Here is a 22,802-nt window from a genome sequence, read left to right as displayed (position 1 = left end):
ATGGAAGTAGGTTGCACCACTTTTTCTTGCTGGTTAACTACCATAAAGAGTGAAAACTATTCTACCATCAGATCTTACAAAGACATCCCGCAGGGATAAATACGTAAGAGTCAGAACAGCCTGAAACATATTTCCTTCACACCACTGAAAGGATATTTGTACTCCTTCTGATCCTTCGCATCTAAAGGATACGCTAAAGATCTATGAAATGTTTGAACTTGCACATCGTATATCCCAAAGAGATGTATCGTTTACCTGAAGTCACAAAGATTTGAGGCAAAAGTGTGATTCTGTCAAAGGTTGGAGTTTTTAAACTGACTTACCACCTCTGCAATCCACAACTTTTCTCTGTGGAATACGACACGCTGTCTCAAGCAATATGTTCTGACATTTGTATCTTAATCTCAAAGGGAATTGGTTTTGTCGAAAGCTTTACTTAAAGGAAACCTATCATGCTATATTTAAATGATATATTGTAGGGCCATACCTATATAAGGTATATTTATACATTTCTGTTTTCAAAATACCAAACAGATCATGCATTTTAGCCATGCCTCATTTCGCTCTATGTGCTGTTTGCTGTCTACAGGTTTGATTTTGTGAGCTGCAGCTGACCACGCCCCCCTGCAGGAGAGGGGAGACGTGCTCTGATCAGCTGCTGGGCTGTCAGAAGAGGGGGAGAAAAAGAGATCTCCGTCCTCCGTGTTTTATTATAGCCTATATAGAGTCGTTATTCATTTGTTTTAAAGCTCAATAAATAACAAAGAAGACCTATGACCGGCACTTTTCAAATTTTGTCCGGAAGATTTAAACTTTAACGGACATCTTGACCGGCGAAAGAAACTGAAACTGAAACTCTGCTGCACGGTCCCCTCGTTCCTTGGAAGAGGCGGAGAGGTGGGTGTTTGTCATCTGCTGGTGGACTAACCGGAGAGAATTACAGTGCTTGCCTCGACGGGGAGGGATTGCATTGAATTAAAGCAGCGGGAGCAAACGCTTGCCTCGGGAAGGGAGAAAGAAAGCCACAGCGGAGAATAAACAGAAGGGTAACCATGGTAACCAAGTCTTCTTCGCTGCTTTTGTGGCAGACTACAAGGTTCAAGGTTCAAGGTTCAAGGTTCTTTATTGTCAATCTGACATAGCTACAGAGTAATTATGCAGTTGAAAATCTTATGTCACAGGCTTCTCCAACAATGCAACATAATAACATAACATAATAACAATAAGAGCAAGAGCAATACAAAAATAATAATAGTTATAAAAATGAAATAAAGTTATGATGTGGAATAGTGCAGTATGAGTCTATATACAAGTTATTGGAATGATATATATATATTAGGTATTAGATACATACTACTGAGTAGCAGTTGAATGTTTGATGTTGTTTCAACAGTTCAATTGTTTAACAGTCTCACTGCCCGCGGGAAGAAACTGTCTCCGAATCTTCTTGTCCTTGCCCGGATGCTGCGGTAACGTCTGCCAGACGGCAACAGAAAGAACAGTTTGTGGCTGGGGTGATGGGGGTCTTTGATAATCCGTAGTGATTTCTTCCTGAGCCGCTGGGAGTAAAGGTCCTCCATGGATGGCAGCTCCGTCCTGGTGATGTGCTGTGCAGTTTTCACCACCCTCTGTAAAGCCTTACGATCGAGGTCGGTGCAGCTGCCGTACCAGGCCGTCATGCTGCCAGTGAGGATACTCTCTATCGTGCACCTGTAGAAGTTGCAGAGTATCCTGGAATCCATTTTGAACCTCCTCAGCCTGCGGAGGAAGAAGAGCTGTCGAGCTTTCTTGGTGATGGTGGTGGTGTGAAGAGACCATGTCAGGTCCTCAGTGATGTGGACCCCAAGGAACCTGAAGCTTTTGACTCTCTCCACCGTAGTCCCATTGATGGCGATGGGGGCGTGTCCCTCTCCCTGCTGCTTCCTGTAATCCACAATCAGCTCCTTTGTTTTGCTGATGTTGAGATGGAGGTTGTTCTCCTGGCACCAAGATGTCAGGTTTTCGACCTCCTCTCTGTATGCCGTCTCGTCATCGTCTGTGATCTGGCCGATGACGGTCGTGTCATCAGCAAACTTCACGATGGTGTTGGAGCTGTGTGTGGCCACGCAGTCGTGGGTGAACAGGGAGTAGAGGAGAGGGCTGAGCACGCAGCCTTGAGGGGCACCGGTGTTAAGAATCAGGGTGGAGGATGTGATGTTTCCCACCCGCACTGCCTGGGGTCTGCCCGTCAGGAAGTTCAGGATCCAGTCGCAGAGGGCGCTGTTGAGCCCGAGGTCTCTGAGCTTGATGGCCAGCTTGGAGGGCACAATGGTGTTGAATGCTGAACTGTAGTCAATGAACAGCATTCTCACATATGTGTTCCTGTTCTTCGGGTCCAGGTGTGAGAGGGCAGTGTGGAGGGTGAGGGCTATGGCGTCGTCTGTGGACCTGTTTGCTCTGTAGGCAAACTGCAGGGGGTCCAGAGATTCAGGGAGGGAGGAGGTGATGAATAATTTGACTAACCGCTCAAAGCACTTCATTATGATGGAGGTGAGTGCTACTGGGCGGTAGTCGTTGGGGCAGGTGATGATTGTCTTTTTGGGGACAGGAATGATGGTGGAGTGTTTAAGACATGTGGGGACTACAGACTGCAGCAGGGACCTGTTGAAGATGTCTGTGAACACCTCTGCCAGCTGAACTGCACACACCCTGAGAACACGGCCAGGGATGCCATCAGGTCCAGGAGCCTTGTGTGGGTTAACCCTTTTAAAGGATTTACACACATCTGCCCTATTTAAAACAAAAGGGCAGTGTAGCTCCTGGTCCCTCTGTACCTCCACAGCCTGGCTGCTCTCAAAGCGTGCAAAAAAACTGTTTAGCTCATCTGGGAGAGATGCGCACGCAGACACTCCCGCAGCACGCCCCGCTGCTCCTTTGTAGTCAGTCATTGTCCTTAGTCCCGCCCACATATTCCTAGTGTTACAGCCTTTGAAGTCAGATTCCACCTTCTCTTTGTACTGTCTCTTTGCATTTTTTATTGCTCTCCGGAGATCATACCTAGACTTCCTGTACTCCTCCAAATCTCCCGCTGTGTGCGCGAGAGTGCGCGCTTTCAGTTTGCCGCGCACCTCACCGTTTACCCAGGGCTTTTGATTTGGGAATGTCCGTACAGAAACCTTCGGTACCACGTCATCGATGCATTTCCCAATGTAGCAGATGACAGTGTCCGTGTGTGTGTTGATGTTATTGTCCTCAAACACACTCCAATCCGTAGATGCAAAGCAATCCTGCAGTGCTGAATCTGACTCCTCGCTCCATCGTTGTACTGTCCTTGTTATCGGTCTGTCCCTTTTTAGTTTCTGCTTGTACGCAGGCAACAACAGTAGTGAGATATGGTCTGATTTGCCGAAGGGAGGGCGAGGGAGAGCCTTATATCCATTCCGGAAAGGGGAATAAACATGGTCCAGTATGTTTCCCCCGCGCGTCGGGAAGTTGATGTGTTGGTAATATTTTGGCAAAACCTTCTTCATGTTGGCGGTGTTGAAATCTCCGGCCACAACGAACGCCGCATCTGGCCGTGAAGTCTCGGTTTTATCAATAAACCCAAACAGCTGATCGAGTGCCGTGTTGTTGTCGGCGAGTGGCTGCGGCGGGATATACACTGCTGTTATCACAACAGATGTGAATTCCCTCGGCAGATGGAAGGCCCGACATGAGATCATGAGGTGCTCTAGCTGTGCGGAACAGTCCGATGAAATAATCTTCACATCTGAGCACCAGTTGTTGTTAGTCATTACACACACACCGCCTCCCTTACTTTTCCCCGAGTTTGCAGTCCGGTCCTGACGAAAAATAGAGAATCCGTCAGGGACAATAGCGGAGTCCGGGATAGCGGGGTTGAGCCAAGTCTCAGTGAGAATTAACACGTTACAGTTCTTAATGTCCCGAAAAATTGAAAAGCAATCCGGCTTCTGAGTTCATCTAGCTTATTTTCAATGGATTGAACATTAGCCAGAAGAATACTCGGAAGAGGGGGCCGATTCTCACGTTTTCTCAGTCTGACCAGCAACCCGGCCCGGCATCCCCGCTTTGTCTTCTTCTTGCGTCTCTCAGGTAGAACAGCAACAGGTAGCCATGGTGAATCTCCATTGTCTGTCGGAGGGTTAATATTGTCCACGAAGTTTCGCAATTGGAAAAGTTCCTCTCTGCTATATTGTATGGCAGAGTAGGTGCGGTCGGCTAGCATGTTGCGAACCATGTTAAAAGTAAAACGGCAAAAGTAAAAGAAATATGTACAAAATACGAAAATGGGCAAAGTTGGAGAGGAGCACAAAGACAATGCGGCCATCTTCACCGGCGCATCTCATGTACAGCGCCACTTACAGGCCTGGCATATGTACTACAGCGTCTCCAGCGCTTTCGAGCGGCAATGGCCGGCCGTGGCCCAACCCCACATTCCCCTGATAGGTGGAGAGTTGGCCCAATAGCCGTAGCGCCACTTTACTGACGTCAGTAAAGTGTTCAAATCTGGATCAGTTTTTATCAGATCTGTTGCAGCCCCTTTTTTAGAGATTTGGGTATGGAGGAAAATAGAGAGGGTTGTGTTTTCTGACACTTGGTGAGTTCCCTGGAACACCGGGGACACATATTCATGTATAAAAGACGTACAAAAGTGCATTTTGCATGATAGGTCCCCTTTAAGAAAGCATGACATCTCCTTGACTTGTGGACACTGTGTGTGGATATTAGTGCTGAACCACTGCAATTTGGTTTCCCTACAAGTGTGTTTCCTCTCTCTATTACTTTCAATCCTCATGAAGCATATCAACATTGGACTTTTTCTAAATGATGTGGTAGAAGGTTTTCCTTTCGCTCCTCTTATGAAACATCTGGTTTGTGCATTAATGTTTTACAAGGGTGTGCAATTGTGCTTAGTCCTAGACCTGCATAACAGGAATAATATACCAAGTCCTTGTTGGTGATGTTCAACTGAAGTTTAACTTCACCCCCTGTAAACATTTCGTCAAAACTAGGTTAATCCGAAAGCAAACAAACAACTTCCTTTGTTTCAAGTGCAAAGATCAAATTCCAAAGAAAGGTTAGTTACCGTACATAATTATCACCTCTGCAATGATTGAGTCACAAGGACCTTTCCCAAGAAGTATAAACAATCAGTCATAACCCAAATATACAAGCTGAATATACACCAGAAAACATTTTCCAAATACTTGTTTGTTAGGAACTGGTACATCAACTTCCGAACAGCTTGTAAAACTGGAACACGAAAAAGCACTCAGCATGACTTTTGCATGATTTCATTGTGGAGGACGACATGAAAGTTAGCATCACAACTGGTCCCTTTACAAAAAGCAATGGGATTTTTCCATTGGATTTTCTAATTTTACACAAAGTAAGATATTTTGGATAAATGTACATGTGATGGTCAGCAGGATATCTACCACATATTAACAATACTTTTATGATTTTTGAAACATAATTTAACTTGCAAGAAATAAATAGCTAATGCTATGAACAAAAAGTCGCATGACTTCACGTCACCTCCACTCATATGTTAGGCATCCACAAGGAAACTGGAAGTGGTAAAATGCTTTCTCATTTTGGGGTTTTAAGACTCATGCCTGCACCACTCCATTGTGACAATGACATTGTTTTAACTTCAGACTGTTTACTGTGGAACAGAACCACACATTACATGACTCATTACATTTCATTTACAGAGTCTCAATATAGTACTCACTTCCAGTTTAGCCTAGACTTAGAGGAAACTTATGTTACCCTAAGGATATATTTAAATGTCTGCCTGTATGTATGCATGTAGTCAACACTGTAAGAATACATTTGGACCTTGGCTGTGGTTGTCCATCTTTCTAACTTTGCTTTTGGGTAGAATCGAACTCAACACTGGTCTAATTTCCCCAAAACCTGGAGGGATGAAGCATCTTTGAACTTCCACCGTTTAAAACGTAATGTGCTTAAGAAGAGGATCTTTGAGAAAAACGTCAACATTTGTAACTCCGACATAGTGTATCATAATATGTTATATGGACAGATGAAATCCATTTCTGTCCTCTGTTGGCTTTTAGAATATTACAACAATTAACCCAAAGGGATCGGTAGTTCATAAGTGAAACGTTTGTTAGCATAAAATCCATATTTGGTTGCGGTTTCACCTACGCATGACTATTTGCTCTTCTCACAAGGAAGTAAACATGTTGTCATTGTTGTCAAAATAGCCGAATAATGCTGTGCTCAATAAAATATTGACCTTAAGCGCTTTCACACCGGAGTACTTTTCCCAGGAATAGTTCCGATAGTTCTTGGGATTTTGCGTTCACACCAAAAAGATCTGGAACTAGAACCTAGTTCATGCGAACCTTTTCACCCCTTTTCAGTCCCTGCTAGAGAGGTGGTACTTTCCTGGGGAGGAAAAGGTTCCAATTTCTATTGGCAGGGCGAATTGCAAACCACGCCCCGTAAAACTCCCAAAAGTTTTGTGAAGCCGCCATTGTATTTGCTCGCATTAGCATTAGCATTAGCCCAGCGCTCCAACGGAGAGAGACTAACTTATGGCAACACAACATAAAACGTGGGAGCGGTGGAGTGATGAGGAGGTGTCGGCGCTTCTGGCGATTTACCGGGGACTTCGGGGGGCGATTTTCGGTTGGCAGTATACGCCGTGAAGTTGTTTGCGGCCTGCCAGTAAACCCAAAGCAGAAGAAGAAGAAGTGGCGTCAGCGGCTTCATTTGCGTAATCCTCCCTCAGGGACTTATTCCGGTGTGAACACGATCTACTAGGACAGTTCCGTGACTAAAGAGTTCGGCGGGACTAAGTACTTGGTTTGAAAGCGCCTCTTGTCAGAGTAGAGAACTCACTATACTGTCAAACTATTGGCACTTATAGTTAAGCTGTCTTGATAGAGCGTTATTATATAAATGTCCAAAGTATACGTTTGCTTTTCACACCATAGCTGAAGCTTGTGTATCTTTGATTGGTACCACTTTACAATAAGACTACCCTTATAAAGGATTCATAAAGGGTTTATAATTAGGTTATGAATTAGGTTGTAAACACTTTATTAATCATTAAGAACCATTTATAAACCAGTTCTAACATAGTTTTCATACATCAACACAGGCTCACTATTTGGCAAGATGACTAAGCCTTATATTGGCTACTTAGCGAGAATCAACTCAGTGGCCGTTTCTCAATGTCGAGTAAACCTGCTGCAGAGCCACTATTTCAAGTATACGTCATCGAGTGGCGCCGAAGGACTGTTTAAATGCATGTTAAATGCCCAGCATTCGGCGCCACTCGATGACGTAGTATACTTGAAATAGTGGCTCTGCAGCAGGTATACTCGACATTGAGAAACGGCCAGTGAGCAACAGATACCAAGGATGCTGGCTGATGAAGAAGACAAAGTAAGCTAGGTAGCCAATATAAGACTTAACAGTACAGATGAATGTGGGCTCACTATTTGGCAAGCAACCGGTCACAGTTGCCCTGTTTATCTCATGTCTTATAAAAGCTTATTAATGATTTATAAAGTGTTCACAACCTAATTAATAAATGAATTACAAACTATTCGTAAACCCTTTATAAGGGTAGTCTTATTGTAAAGTGGTACCCTTTGATTTACTGAGGGATAACTCTTATACATACAGGATTTTAATGGTGTGTGTGTGTGTGTGTGTGTGTGTGTGTGTGTGTGTGTGTGTGTGTGTGTGTGTGTGTGTGTGTGGTGTGTGTGTGTGTGTGTGTGTGTGTGTGTGTGTGTGTGTGTGTGTGTGTGTGTGTGTGTGTGTGTGTGTGTGTGTGTGTGTGTGTGTGTGTGTGTGTGTGTGTGTGTGTGTGTGTGTGTGTGTGTGTGTGTACAAAGCAAACATTTAAACTAACAATAATTTAAGATGAGCAACTAATAATACTACTGCATAGCATTTTTCTGTGAAACACATTAGTATACCTCCTTGGACATTACAAAAATAAAATGCCAAGAGAAACCTGTTGAAGTGATTCCCAAGGCTGTCAATACTTTACAGTTAGAAAAAGACTGTTTGTCTTGATGTACTTGCAATATTTTTTTTTGTACAGATGTTTAATACTCTATATCAGGGGTGCCCACACTTTTTCAGCTTGTGAGCTACTTTTAAAATGACCAAGCCCAAAAGATCTACCTACAGGGCCGCCCCTGCCCAATCTGTGTCGCGAGCTCACGGGGGGGGGTTCTAGTGGACTAAACGGCTGATAAACTGTGGCGCGCTTACACTAATTGCGCCGCACAAGCGCATAATAGTGCGCCGCATTTGCGCTTCAGATGAGGAGGTGAGGCCCCCTCATAACTGCATGAACCCGTATGGCACAATACAACTCAGACTGGCTTACCTGTACGTCAATAGGCTAACTTCTTTTTTTTTTTTTTTTATTCAATGCCATGCGATCTACCCACACTACCTTTGCGATCGACCGGTCGATCGCGATCGACGTATTGGGCACCCCTGCTCTATATATTAGAATATGTTATTATCACAACAGGGATTGCATTTGTATCATTCTATGGAAAAGGTATACAAATGCTTTTCAGAGAGAGTCTTGTTTCTGACCACCTGATAAATAAAAGTAAAATACTGTTTTAGCTCTGTTTTGATCAACCTCATCATGCTACAAATGCTGCCATTTGAAAACCGACGTGGATAACCCAATCAAATAGTATTTTGCAATCAGATTTAGCCATTGCAGTGATTGGGTCTTATCACATGTAAACAACACTCTGATTTGGATGAGTTGATCTGAAACTACAATGCCATGGACAAATGAAGGATATCGCCCTGTTTCACACTCAACTAGTGTGTGCATGTGGCATTCTGTTTACTGCTGTTTAGTGATGAGGTTGATCCAACCTTGAGTCAAAATGTGGTTCCTTGTCAAAAGAAACACATTTTTTAAAGAGGTTTTTCTCTTGTAACTTTAATCTAAGAGAAATTCAGATGTATTTCTTGCAAATCTATGATCAGAATATTTTAGTTTTTCTCTTGGAATATTACCCACCTCCCTAAATGTATGTAATACATAGCTGTAGAAGCGTCTACATCAACGTCTGAAGGAAATGGGAAAAGGAGTTGGAGAACTAAAAGACTTCTAAAAAAGTGCAAAAAGATGCTAAAAGAGGCTAAATACACACAAAAAAACGATGACAAAGTGCAAAAAGAGTCTAAAATAAGGAAAAAGAGACTATTTTTTTATTGTTAACTTAAAGGGCCCATGTCATTGCCATTTCCACTGATCATAATTCCATTGTTGAGGTCTACTAGAAGAGATTTATATTGTGCAATTTTCCAAACTCACATTGGTTTCTCATACAGCATCTCTGTAAACTACGTGTATTCACTGAATTTCACTCTCTGCCTTTAACGGCTCGTTGGAGCTCCAATAGCTCCAGTCCCCATCCTCCCTGTGAGCACAGTGTGCTCTGATTGGTCGGGACGTTGTGAATCGCGCTGAGCTCCGTGGAGGTGTTGTTTCCTTGTTAGCGATACACAGCGAAACACAGCCAAACTCATCCTGAGCACACACAAAGTCACAGCCGAAGTAAAAACAATAAGTGTGGCTTGATATTGAGTAAGAAAAAGGTTGATAAACGCTGTGAGAATGGGTCTGCAGAGAGAATTTCGCCGCGATCCCAACTGTCTGTTATCAGCCTGCAGCCAGGGAGGAGAAATCACCTGAGCTGCCTGCTCCCTGCACACAGATGTGTGTGTGAGGAAGTCCGTGGATTGGTCAATTTGGACCAATCAGCGGGGGCTTAACGTAACGGCTCCGCGGACGTAACGTAACGGCTCCACGGATTGGTCCATTTCGTTCCGGGTACGGCTTGACATCATGCCGTACCCGGAACGAAATGGAAGAATCAAATGGACAATGACGTATCTCCAACGAGGCGTTTTGGGGAGGTATTTTCTGTGTTAGAGTTTTACTCGCTACAGGGTGTACTTTGAGGGTTTACATGCATAAAAACCTTCATAACACACAAGGGGACTGGTAATAACCGGAAAAGCATGACATGGGCCCTTTAAAAAAATGGTTTATCTCTTTCAGTTTTCACCGCTCTTGAGCTGGTTAAAGCAACCAGATCAGGTCATAACCAAATAACTAGCTATTCTTCAGCTTTCACTAATGCTGCTGTTGGGTCCTTCTACTCCTTCTGGCACTGTGGAATGAGTTTTCAGGATTCCTGTTGATGAAAAACTGAAGGTGAAGTTTAAACTCAGAAGTTAATCTATTCATACCAATAGCATAACATGACAGATATTATATGACCTTTTGGGCTGTCTAGAGCGAGTGTGTTTCTCTGCAGTGACAACACGAACACCCTGTGTCTCATAATATTGCTTAGCTTGTCTCTTTTAATTAGCTTCCTAGTGTAGATTCAGCGAAAAAAGGGCAGTTCATGACCTATTGAGTTTTCATGTTCTACAGTTTGCAGGCAAATTGATCTGTGTGACGTGTTTCTGTTTTAAATGAGAGTCAATGCATTTTGCCTACCAACAACTCACTGCTTTTTTACAATGAGAACATTCTATAGATTGCTCTCCAGGTGACATTATGTTTTACTTGTAAACATGAGCTGAGTATACTAGTATGGTACTTAATTTTTCTGCCATTACAGTACATCAGTGGTTCTCAAATGGGGGTACGCGGACCACTAGGGGTACGTTGGTGTACTGCAGGGGGTACGTGAGATTTATTTTATGTTAATGAAAAAACAAACATAATTAATGCATTTAAACAAACTACTAATAGTAGATTAACTACTTTATTCAAAAGTTTACAGTAATTCTGGATAATAAAATGGAAAAAATAAACGGGGTGCTCTCTTTTCCTCTCTCCTGACAGCCCGTCAGTCTCGTGCAGCTCGCTGAACCTGTATTAAGTGACCCGACGGTAAAGAATAAATATATTTATAACTAGTTTAGCTAGTTCCAGAGTAGATAAACTAGCTAAGTGTGTTAGGTCTAACTCTTAGTGTATTTTGCTCGGCTCAACGGTCCGTCGCAGCGGCGGAGCTGTGATCATGCAGAGCTGCGTGTTCTCCGTCAGCAGCAGCTGATCTGATCTCTGATCCCTCTCTCGCATCCGGTTATACTTCACTCGCGTTTATGTCCAAATCTATCAGATCTAGCTAGTTCTAGTTAATGATATGACTGCCTGCTTTTCAAAGGACCTAAACAATAAGCGTTGCTTGACAACGGCGTGTGGCCGCAAAGTATAGCGCAGCATTATGCATATGTTTATATGAGGGGTCAAAATCCCATGCTCATAAAATGCTCATATATTTTTTTCTCTTCATTCCCCACGCCCCAAAATATATAAATATACAAATATACCAACTTTAGGAAAAGTAACGAAGTTTGAGCAGTGTGGGTTTTATATTAACAGAGTTACACATATTTCCAAACGCGAAGTATAATAACTGCAGTTTGCCTCCCGGTCAGAATGACAAAGATCCTCAGTGAAGCACAAGCCCATGTTTCTCACTAAATTGTAAGTACAACTTATTAAAAAGATCAGTTCAATGCAACTAATGTCATCTTAGTGTTATTGCATGATGTTAAAATTGGTTTGCCATGAATTTAGTGAAGGATTGTAAACATTTGAAATGTAGCATTTAAGTGTTTCTCAGTTACAATGTTGTTGTTTTAATAAATCAGACACTGATGGTGCAGCGCCGCTGTACTGTACCTCTTTATATAGGCATTTGTTCCCTAACAAATTGGTTTTGCGCTGATCAGGGGTACGTGGCTGAATTTATTTTTCAAAGGGGGTACATGATTGAAAAAAAGTTTGAGAACCACTGCAGTACATGGTATAGCCCATACAAATCTCATCTGTTCGGCAGCTGTATTATCTGTTATATAATATAATACCCTATACATAACAAGCTTCTGGGCCTCTAAATAATTAAGATCTAGCTTTTTAGAATATTCTGATTGTTGAAGTAGCAAATTAGAGCCTCATGTCTTCCTGTAGAAAATGTTTACTGTCTAACGATTTTTCCCAATCACTTCAACAAAATAATAATGTTCTTGAAGCCGTCTAGCGACTGCTTGAGGCACTACACTTCCCGAGAACAACTTTAGCTTTGGTGGTTTCCCCTTCGCACTTCTCTAGGTATTATGTTCCAAATGGCCTTTTTCTACTTTGAGTACGTACTGCAGCTCTCCTTAAAAAGTGGGTATGCTGCATGCCATGTGCATACAATTGGGACGTACTACTTAGTCATGACTTTGCGCCTTTGACCCTCTGGCTCATATATCTGTCGCAATCTGTAGCGCGTAATTACGATGAACTGTCATTAGGCTGTCTGTGCTCTCTAGGCGGCTCGTTCAATGTGACCTTTCTTCGGTTGTGCAGAGGATGGTGGTTAAGAATAGCAAGAAAAGATTCCTGGTTGCATACTTTTAAATACAACTGGAGACAGAAGGATATCCAGGCATTTTTTAACATCCGTTGGGAAATACTCAATCCTTTGTATGGCTTTATAAATGGTATGGTAGTATAAGAATTGGAATGCATATGGGTTATGAACAAATATAATGAAGTCAATACTTCCAATATTTGGTTGAGGCCACCAATTTAATCCTGCATATTGGATTGAGATCAAGAATCGAGTAATATTATTTATTAGTACTCATTTAAACGCTTCCCTGACATGAACATTTTTGTTATTTTTGAGCAACCTGCTAGCATCATGCAAGCTAAATCAGCTTTTTCATAATTTAGATTTTAAGTTATGGGGCTCGACAAATATTGGATGGTTTGATTTTAGATTTGGTAAAGGATGGATGCATATATTTTCTCTTTAAGCGTCATCATAAGATCAACATTTAAATGCATGAATTACGTTCAAAACTATTGACACTCCAATCAGTCTTGGTTGTGCTTTTTGCTCAGTGCTTATTATCAAGTATTGGCATGCACGCTAAATTAAAATGGTGTCCATTATAAACATTACATCTACTGAACATAAGCATGTCAACCATTATTATATACAGCTTCACAGACCATGTAGGTAGATCATATCTTCAATACACTTTTCTGTGTTTATGTTGCACGTGATTGGCAGTTGTACAAATCCTGCCTTTTATGATTGAAGTTTAAAAAGTCTGAGTTTCAGGGAATGATTTGATAACAAGCTTTGTGAGACCACTTGCAGGGATGACTGTGCTTGTTCTTCCTACTCTGTCTCGTTACAAAGATGAACAGACTACATTGACAATGATAAAAGGACAAAACAGTGCTTCTAAAGTCCGGTCTCAAAATCTAGAGTTCAAAGAATGACCTTTTTTATTACGCAGTGTAGCCAGAAATGTAAACCCATTTCATTCCTGCTACTTTAGGCTTTGATTCAAGAACCGGTAAATCCTTTTACCACAACGTTTGCCTGTGGTAATATAGTTAAGTGTGTTCAAAGCAGTAGTGTTGGATGATAGCTTTTACTCTACGCTACCGTCACAATAACTGTTGGTGCAGTGAGTGGTGCAGGGACGTTCACTACTCGCCATGCCAACTGGAAATACACCGTCTGTAACACCGCTACTTTGCATTACTGCTTAGATGGAACACAAATCATGTGGAGGTTGCAAATCTCAATGAAAATCCACTGAGACGCTTCTCATTGAGATGCACATTCCTGCTTCTCCACCCCCTCCCCACCCCCACACACACATCCAAGCCAGGAGTGAAATAATTGGATTCTTCTGAAGTTGTGTAAATGTGTAAACTATAAGGACAGTAAACATTGGTGCGGAAATAAGATAAAGATTTATATTCTGTGTAGTTATTTATCATATTGTTCACTATAACACTATTAAAGGGGACCTATAATGCAAAATCCACTTTTTCATGTCTTTTATACATAAACATGTGTCCCCTCTGTGTAAAGAGATGCTGAAAGTTTCAGGAAAAAAGATGGGCTGAAACAGAGGGGATTATGGGATGCTACAATGCTACAATGATCTGTTTGGTATTTCAGCCAAACACTTCAGAGACATGTTTTGTATATATCTGAGAACTATAATGTATTGATGAACAACAGTATAATAGGAGACCTTTAAAGCTGACTTTTTGTCCTTGTACATTTTGCTTACCATAAACAATGAAAAAATATGATGCCGTAGCCTAGTTACCAAACAAAGTCTGGCAAGATGACTCATTCAAATTGTTTTCAACAGTTGACCTAGATGCGTTGCAGTTGTTGTGTCTGTCATGCTACTTTAGCTGCAATCTTGAACTTTTTTCTATTTTTTGCACTCATAAGACCGCATAAAATTCAGATGATGAACAAATAAGAAACGTGTCAGGAAGGGTCGGTAAACCATTGTCTCATACTTGAAGTGCACTTTACTGTATTATCACCGTTTGATGGGATACTGATAATGTATACTAATAATGTATTCTGTTACAACTACTAGTTACATGTGAAATCAGTAACCTTATCTAAGGATCACAATATACAAGTATAACCTTATTTATACTTATTACTTTCAGTTGATTACCTCAATATACATGTAAAACAATGCCAATAAATATCAATAAGATATCTTTTACTTAAAGAGGCCCTATTTGCTTTTAGGGTTAGCCCTTTCCTGTCAAGTGTTAAATAGGTTTGTGTGTGCACGTAAATGGTCTGCAAAGGCTAGAATCCCTGTGTTCCCTTGTACAATTTCTCCACTTCATCTGTATATGGAGCACATTTTTTGCTTTTTTCTACCCCCCAGTTCTGTCCGCGGCCCCACTTTCCCGGAAATTGTCTGGGCCAGCCACTTCCCTTATCCCACCGCAGCTGTTAATACAAGACGCAAAACATGAAATGATACAGGGCAGTGCAACAAAAAAAAACATAGAAAAATAAAGCGTGAACAGAACAGCCCAAAAAATCCAGAGACTCTCCCTGCTCTAAATGCTCTCTCATGCAAAACCCAACCAAGGTCTGCCTCCTGGCCAGGAAAAACACAGCGCCACCCAAGGCCCTGACCAAGCTAAGTCTCCAGACCGCAGACCATTTAAGGAACAGGAAGTGCCTTCCACTCTTTCCAATGACCTTTATGAAGTGGTTGGCAATTGTGTGTGACCTTTTTTACCTTCTAATTCATCTTTCATTTCGTTTTTTTGCAGATCTTTCCCAAACATGATTCTCCAATGTCACCTACACAATATATTACAGCAACTCTTTGAAGAGCAAACTACTGTACACAGCACACTCATGCAGTCACATCCATGCTAATGCAGACATGAATTCATCTGGGTCTGGACTACGCTCATTATATTTGCATGAATGTACACATTGTTGTAAAACCAGCTCAATGCAAATATTTCAAATTCCACTTCTGCCAGACAGCTGTGCGCCTCTAACAATTGTATCAAGACATGTGAGCTATTTGTCAATTAAAATGTTTATTAACAATCTTTTATCTTTTCTCAATGACAATCTTTAACACAAATGTTGTTTTTGTGTAGTTACATTTTTTATAAAATACCTATAGAGAAGTCCCTCCCTTTCCGGGGGACCTCCATGGGACCTTACAGTATTTTGGAAAAGTTATGCATTGAAGTCAATGGAGAGAGAAAGATTATCTTTCGATCCCGTTTGAATTGTGCCACGAATTACACATATGATGTTTGTCAATTTAAAAGATAATTTTGCAAGTCAAAAAAATAAAAATGTGTCGTAAAAATGTGAAGTAACACTTTTTTTTTTGTGTGAAACCGCTCAATGAACTACATCTCCCGTCTCGCACCAGTCACGTTGGCACATTTCACTTCTTTCTTTCAGAATGAGGTGAAAAGTATTAAAAGAGGTGAAAATCACTGGGCATGTTGAGAGCTGTACATACACAAAAGGGGAGTTAGTCGGTTCCGTAAGAGCCAGCATGCGGGACCGGGATTCTGGGATTTGTAGTCTTTCTAGTTGCGTATTTTTCATTGTCTTATATTTCAACAGTTTTACGACAAACTGTGACTTTTTTGACATGGAAATTATTATTTAAGATTGACAAACATCATACGTGTAATTCGTGGCACAATTCAAAAGGGATCGAGAGATAACTTTTTCTCTCTCCATTGACTTCAATACATACTTTTTCCGAAATAAGGTCCCATGGAGGTTCCCGGAAGGGGAGGGACTTTGCCTCTCTATTACAATCTTTAAAAGATTGTTTTAAACTCTTAAAAAATTGCCCCTCCTTAAAGTGGCAAGCATTCAGTCTAGATTTATAAATTATTATTCCTTTTTTTTAACTTAGTATTTATTTCAGTTTTATTTCAAAAACATAATCACACTTTTGTCAATATTATATATTTGTTTCCATTTTCATCCAACTCTATATACAAAGCCATTACAAAGGAAACAAACACGAAAGAAAAGAATACAAATGGAAATTAATAAATAAATATGTGGAAAATGATTTAGAAATGATTGTTGATTGAAAACAATGTAATTGTGCTTCTTGTTTACTAGTCTCAAATGTTTTTGTTGATACACGAGTATGGAATTTTCAGAATTGTTTGCATAGCTAACGTTTTTTTTGGTGTAAACATTTTCCTGGGAATGTCGCCACAGAAAACCAGTTTGTAATACTGCAAATGTTACGCCCTGAGAAATGGGAAGAAATATTTACAAGAGTGAAATGTTTAGAGAGTGAAAGTGGAGTTGCGTCAGTGAAAACTTTCTGTATTCAATTGCATTTACGCATTAGTTACACAGTAATTATCTAAGACTTCTCACAAACTCATTTATTACTGTTGCAATGAAATACTATAAACATCAGTAATCTTTCACAAAAGCCACTTAGGTGCATTAAACATAGTATTAACAGATAACATAATGTGTATACTGTTGTAGGTTCACAGTTGAGTCGGCACTCAGCCAAGGTTCTCTCCTCTGATTGGTTGGTGCCAGCGCTGAGCCGTTTTGCATATCATGTCAATGCAACTTTAGACTATCTAATAGATCAGTGTCCAACAGTTTGACCTTGTTATAAATACTAACACCACGAGTACATATAAACGACTTTCTTTAGAATGTAACATGTTGATTATAATTTCATTACTCACTTTTAAGCTTTTATTTGACCATTGTATGTTTAATGTACTTTATTATCTTTTAGACCTCATTACATATTTGGAACATCATTACAATGAATGTGTTATTCCTTGCCAACAGCAGGCTACTAGTGTATCATATTTGAACTTTTTTCACAAATGAATAAATATTGCAATACATCCATGAGAGGGCCATGGGCTCCATCACTATTGTGTTGCCTCTTTCGGAGATAATAGTGGTCTTTATTTCAATTAAAATTGCCATTTAAAGTAATCAATTCAATTGAAACACCTAAGAGCCTCTGAGGATGCAGTGTCAGACATAATAATTGGACCCAAAGGACACAACATTTGCATAAAAAAACTCTTCATTGTGCACTCCATGAGCAAAGTAATTGGACTTCACTTTTAGGTGTTTTTTTTTGCTCCAACAGTGTTGGTTATTTTTGTATCCCCCTGCCCTCTGCTCTTTACTTTGAGGCTTCCCAGACTCTTGTGATAAAACGTCAATCTAGCGTCACATTTTAAAGATGTTTATAACACCAATACAGGTGGCCGGGCTGCAGCCTTTTGATCCTTGAATGTGTTTCGAGTGCAGTGGGAGAGGAAAGGGTGTTATTAGGTTGTCATTCACTCTCATGTTGGGGAGGTTCGTGACTTCTACCTCATAATGTTGTGGCCGTAACGCTGTTTTGATAGATGCCAAGGTGCTGACCTAAGGTCGTAGCCGGCATGCATAGTGTGATGATGAATCACACTCTGTAGCTAAAGGGTCAGACTTTAACCTCCCGGCTCTGCCTCGGTGCGTCTCGGTGCAACTCTTCCTGTCCAAAGGGGTCTCTTTTTTCTTTTGCACAACTCCAAAAAAGAATCCTTATGGACTGACTGTGGGCGGAGGAAGTTGGGGTTTGAAGTCAAGTATCATGTGTCGAGGCAAAAACATCTTGTTGAGTTTGCAAACCCCATCATCTCTCCTTGCTGCAGTGCTTAGTGTAGCACCATCTGGCCCACAGCTGAAAACTATTAAGATCCGCTGGAACTTCCTCCTCACTATTCCTCTCCGGTTTGACGGCAAGTAAGTAGCTTTTCATCTCAGCTCTGTTGTTGTTTGCACGTTTTTCTCCATAGATCTTGTCTGTCTCCTTCCTGTAAAGGGGAGCGGGGAGATAAACCATGTCAGGGTGCTGTATTTGATCTGCAGAAGTTTAAGGCTTGTGAGAGAGAGAGCCTGGCTTTTGGATTAGACACCACGGTCGTGTCAACTGAGGAATTCTGACTGGGACTAAATTCATAAACAGATCGCGATGTCAAATGCTTAGCCAGCAAGATTCCAGAGCCTTAGTGAAAGCGAAGTGAAGAAAACAAAGGATCTTTGTCTATTTTCTTCTTTCTCTGAGGCTTTATGTTGGGACCACAGTGAATGCTCTGCTTCTATTCCATGGTGAAAGCCCGCTGCCTTTTACTGCATATGGGTCAGATTAGTGACTGGCTGAGAGGCGTTTAGAAATGGGACGTTAACTTTTAGCTTTTCTCTTTTTCCGTTTATTCTTTTTTAAAATGAGTCTTTTTAAACTTTGATTATTTCGAACTTGTGCATTCACATTATTTTTTTTCAGTTTAAACTTGTTGTTTAGGCTTCGGGGAGTTGACTCAACAGGGTCATTGTAGGTCGCGTTCATTACCAGAGAAAGTATTTCCCAAGCTAAATTCCTAATGTTTGAGTCACTGAAGGTAAACTGTTAGACATGGATTTCGCTTTGCATTTAAGAGGATAATATTGAAAGTGAGTGAAGTATTGGCACATATTTTCCATTATTTTGAAAACAAAAGTTCAGAAACACAGTTCAGAACAAATATTGTATATATTTTTAGTTGTTTTCATACCTAAATAATGCGTGTTAAAGTTATTTTCCAAGCCTTTTTGAGGGGTTTTTTCTTCTTTTTTTGCCTGACTCTGTTCTGGTTCCTGTGTTATCCCATTCTGTGATTTTAAGTCGTGGCATAAATCTTAAAATTACTCGTGTGGAGAGCCAGGTATGGACTGTTGACAGACTTTAAACCCATTTTTATGTGTGCTTCTATATAGAATATTTTCTAGTGAAGAGCTGAGCAGACTTAACCTGGTGCTCCCACTACAGCTGGCAAACATCGCAGGGAGACTGAGGAAGTTTGCAGCTCAGTGTTAAGTCTGGGTGTGTGTGTAGGTGTGTGTTTGTGTGTCTGTGTGTGTGTGCCGGGGTCGACAGCCCTCCCAAGGGGGTGCTGTTGATTCACCAAACAGGAAGCTATTAAAACAGGCCAAACAGTGCAGCTGCCAATCAAAATGAGTGACATCACAGTCAGGTGTCAGGCGAGGCAATGCATTACACCACAGTGTGTCACACACAAACAGGAAGGTAGCCAGGCTGTGTCCGTGGCTAGACCAGCTTTAACTTTAAGAACGATAAGATCTTAATGGTGACTTTAAGGGACGTCGTAAGCCAATCCACAGGATCAGGATTGGGGCCAATTAAGGAATTCTTTTTTGTAATTCCGTATTGGAAATAAAAGCCTGATCAGTTTCCAATCCTTTGTGTGTTGCCACCAGTTTAACTTGGTGAAATCAAGCTGTCAAACATGCCTTATGCCATTTATTTTTTATATTCTGGAACGCAGCCCCTGTGGGAATTTATTTAAAGGCTTATTTAAGCTACATTCAAGGTGTACCACACCTCTAAAGTGCTGCACTTGGTTAAACATGTATTTTTTTATGTTCCTCATGGGAATGAAGAGAGGCAGTCTAAATCCCCTCCATACTTCCTGCACAAAAAACCTTCTTTTGGTCTTTTTCCCCAGGTTTTAATAAAAGTTTTAAGCATTATGCCACCAGAACCCGTTGCAGAAAAGCTGTATTTTCTTAATACGATTCTACATAGTCAGCCAATGATAGCTATTTTTGCTTTGAAGTGGAACGCAGCAGTGCACTTAAATCCAAAAAGCTGGTTCTCTAAAATACTAAGGCCACCACTGCCAAGGTCTTCATTTGTCAGTCCAGATACAGAAGAGTAGTTTGGTGCTGAGATGTGCAGAATTCCACCCTCGATAGCTTTGGTGAAATGTAAACAATAGCAGTGTCCCTGTTCATCGGACCATGCAATGTCAACAGCAGCATGTTAAACCTGTAAATAAGAACCACAAGTTGTCTTTTTGAGCAGCAGAGATATTCTGTTTTGGCAGACTGAGGAATGTCCCAGTCTCCACCCTGAAGCTTGTTCCATTTAACTTTTTCTCCAGCCCTTTGCAGGGCCTCTGTTGCATTAAAATACCCCCTTAGTGTGAGAAACCACATACATTGTATCTGCAAACTATGTTCCTCAATCATATGTCGTATATGATTATGTGTCTTATTATGTACAGTCTGCAGCTAAGATGTTTTTCCTTCCCCTTTTTAAGAAGTTTGAAACGGCTGTTCAATGCAAAATCTGAAATAATTGGAGCAGTGTCACCAAAGTTTCTATTTTTAAAGAATGGATTGTCACCATCCTCTCCTAACAGATATACAGTTAGTTTATTTGCTTGATAGCATAGCTCCATCATTTTGCAGTGGCACTTCGCTGCTATTCAGTCGAAGCTAATGACCCATTACCTCCCATTTTACAGTGATCGATTTGTTTCCACATACTAGTTTTTATCGCTTATTTTCAGCCCCAACGACTGCTGGTAGAAAATTGCAGTTAAAAAATAGTTAATTTTTTTAAGTGCACTCTCATAATTGCAGTTGAGCATCACAAAAGGCACTACGCAGAATATACTCCCTTAGCGTTTGTTGCAGTGGCAGATGATGTAACAAGCAAAGATTATTGTGAGAAGCTGCCACCCAATGAGAGGAAGGATACACAATAAATCATCTGAAATGTAGTCTCATTCCATACAATTCAATTTTCCAATGGGCCCAATACATTACACAAAAAAATGTGTTTTCTGATGCAAGATGGAGAGCCGATCTGCATACTGTTGTTGTTTTTATGGAGGGTAGACAATGTACTGGCAAGTGGGCCTTTTGCTTTGCCACTTCCTACTGCTCAAATAAACCTTTTTAAACATTCATTTATGTCTTAACTTCTGCATCCGGATTTATTTCAATTTTGTTTGTGCCTGAGGGAGTTGACAGGGTCAAAGTAGATTGAGCTCAGTTCCTCAAAGAGTCCCTGCCAAGCTAAATTCCAAATGTTTTAGTCAGAAAAGTGAATTGTTAAGACTTGGCTTTTACCTGCGTTTGAGAGGATGAAATTGCAAGCAGTTGGCTCATATTTTCCACAGTTTTTGAGTATGGTGCTTTTTTTGCTTCTTGCCATTTTCTTCTGCCTAATAATCGTGAATTGGTCCATTTGCTTTAAATTGGGATGTAGGGAGTGGTGAAACCACTGCCCCCTGTGCTTTTAGAAAACACACCTGCGCAAACCCAAGTATAATTGGTGATTGTTAGGCTTATGGTTGGAAGCCCTACTTATCCTAACCCTAACTCCGAACCCAACCCTTGTTTAAATCCCTCTGGACGATGCCTTTTTAGCCTATTGGTTTGTTTTTCTGAAGTTGTCCATCCTTCCATCCATCTTCTCCCGCTCATCCGTGGTCGGGTCACGTAGGTAGCAGTTCCAGCAGAGAGACCCAAACTTCCCTTTCCCTGGCCACATCAACCAGTTCTGACTGGGGGATTCACACAAGTGTTAATCTACAAATTAATCTAAAACTTTGATTTTAAAATTACTTCCCTTCAAGTTTAAAAACATGTTGAAGGTTGGTATGATCCTGGTTTGATTTGAGTATAAGGCAGAAATACGGACTCTTTGTTATCTTATATCTAAATGTAATGTATTTTCTAGAATAAAAGCTACCACCGTTTTCATAAATCATATTTTGTTTCAAAATGTGGAGCCGTTTATCTTGGGATGCATGTTGTCAGTTGTTTCCAAGGCAGGATTTGTCATTCAATTTACTAAAATCTTGTAATCTCTCAGGCTTCCCTTGATAAATGGAAAATGCCAAAGATGGAAGAATTCAATTCATTTTCAAAATTGCCATGGGGCAAGTTAATTCATAAAATTATCAGGTATGCGGTAATCTTTGCATATTCGTGCACGGTAACAGAGTAAAGGATATTGATTGTGGAGCCCGCTGACAGCTACCTTGTTCACTAGACACTTGGTCTTTGCAGTCCTCTAAATTGCTGAACTCTCATGGGGAATATACGTGAAAGTGTCACATTTTAGAGAAGCGTTTTATATTTATTAAGGAAATGGCTTATTTTTTGGTGATGCAGTGTCGATGTAATGTACCCGTTTTTGTTTAAAGGCAAAAACACTGCTATGAATACAGTTCATTTTAAATAAAGAAGAAAAACTGAACATGAACACAGCCCACATTCATCTTTTACTTTATCTGTACTCTGTAAGTACAAGTAGAATAATAGTGTACTAAATGCCAATGTTGCTTATAAAGGTTACACTGAAGGTCAAACATCACATTGACGGAAAAATATACCCTACTGCTGATGAAATGATAATAGAATAATGTTACATTTTACAGTGCAAAACATATGACTTGCCTATATCCCCATTCTAAGACATATCACCATATTTGAATTACATTCTTCACAGATGATTAGTGTGATGTTGTCCAGTGGTAAACAACCGTAATGTAAATGGTCTTGGAGTTAAATGGGAAC

The 22,802-nt window shown here is 40.8% G+C and overlaps 1 protein-coding gene across 4 annotated transcripts in view; it reads left to right on the top strand.

Moving 5' to 3' along the window:
* The window catches only part of LOC117485955 (PTB domain-containing engulfment adapter protein 1), a 120,435-nt gene that overhangs the window by 57,415 nt on the left and 40,218 nt on the right, over positions 1 to 22,802 (top strand). The window contains exon 1 of one of the 4 annotated variants that reach the window (XM_034134662.1): positions 18,012 to 18,173. The exons of the other annotated variants lie outside the window; for them this stretch is intronic. The gene's annotated coding sequence lies outside the window, so the exon portion shown is untranslated. Of the gene's footprint in view, positions 1 to 18,011; positions 18,174 to 22,802 lie in introns of those variants that run through there. 4 annotated transcript variants of the gene reach the window in all.

The sequence above is a fragment of the Trematomus bernacchii genome, unplaced genomic scaffold (genome assembly GCF_902827165.1).
Source record: "Trematomus bernacchii unplaced genomic scaffold, fTreBer1.1, whole genome shotgun sequence".
NCBI classification, from domain to species: Eukaryota; Metazoa; Chordata; class Actinopteri; order Perciformes; family Nototheniidae; genus Trematomus; species Trematomus bernacchii.
The sequence above is the reverse complement of the archived record's forward strand: the minus strand, read 5'-3'. Positions and strand labels throughout refer to the sequence as shown.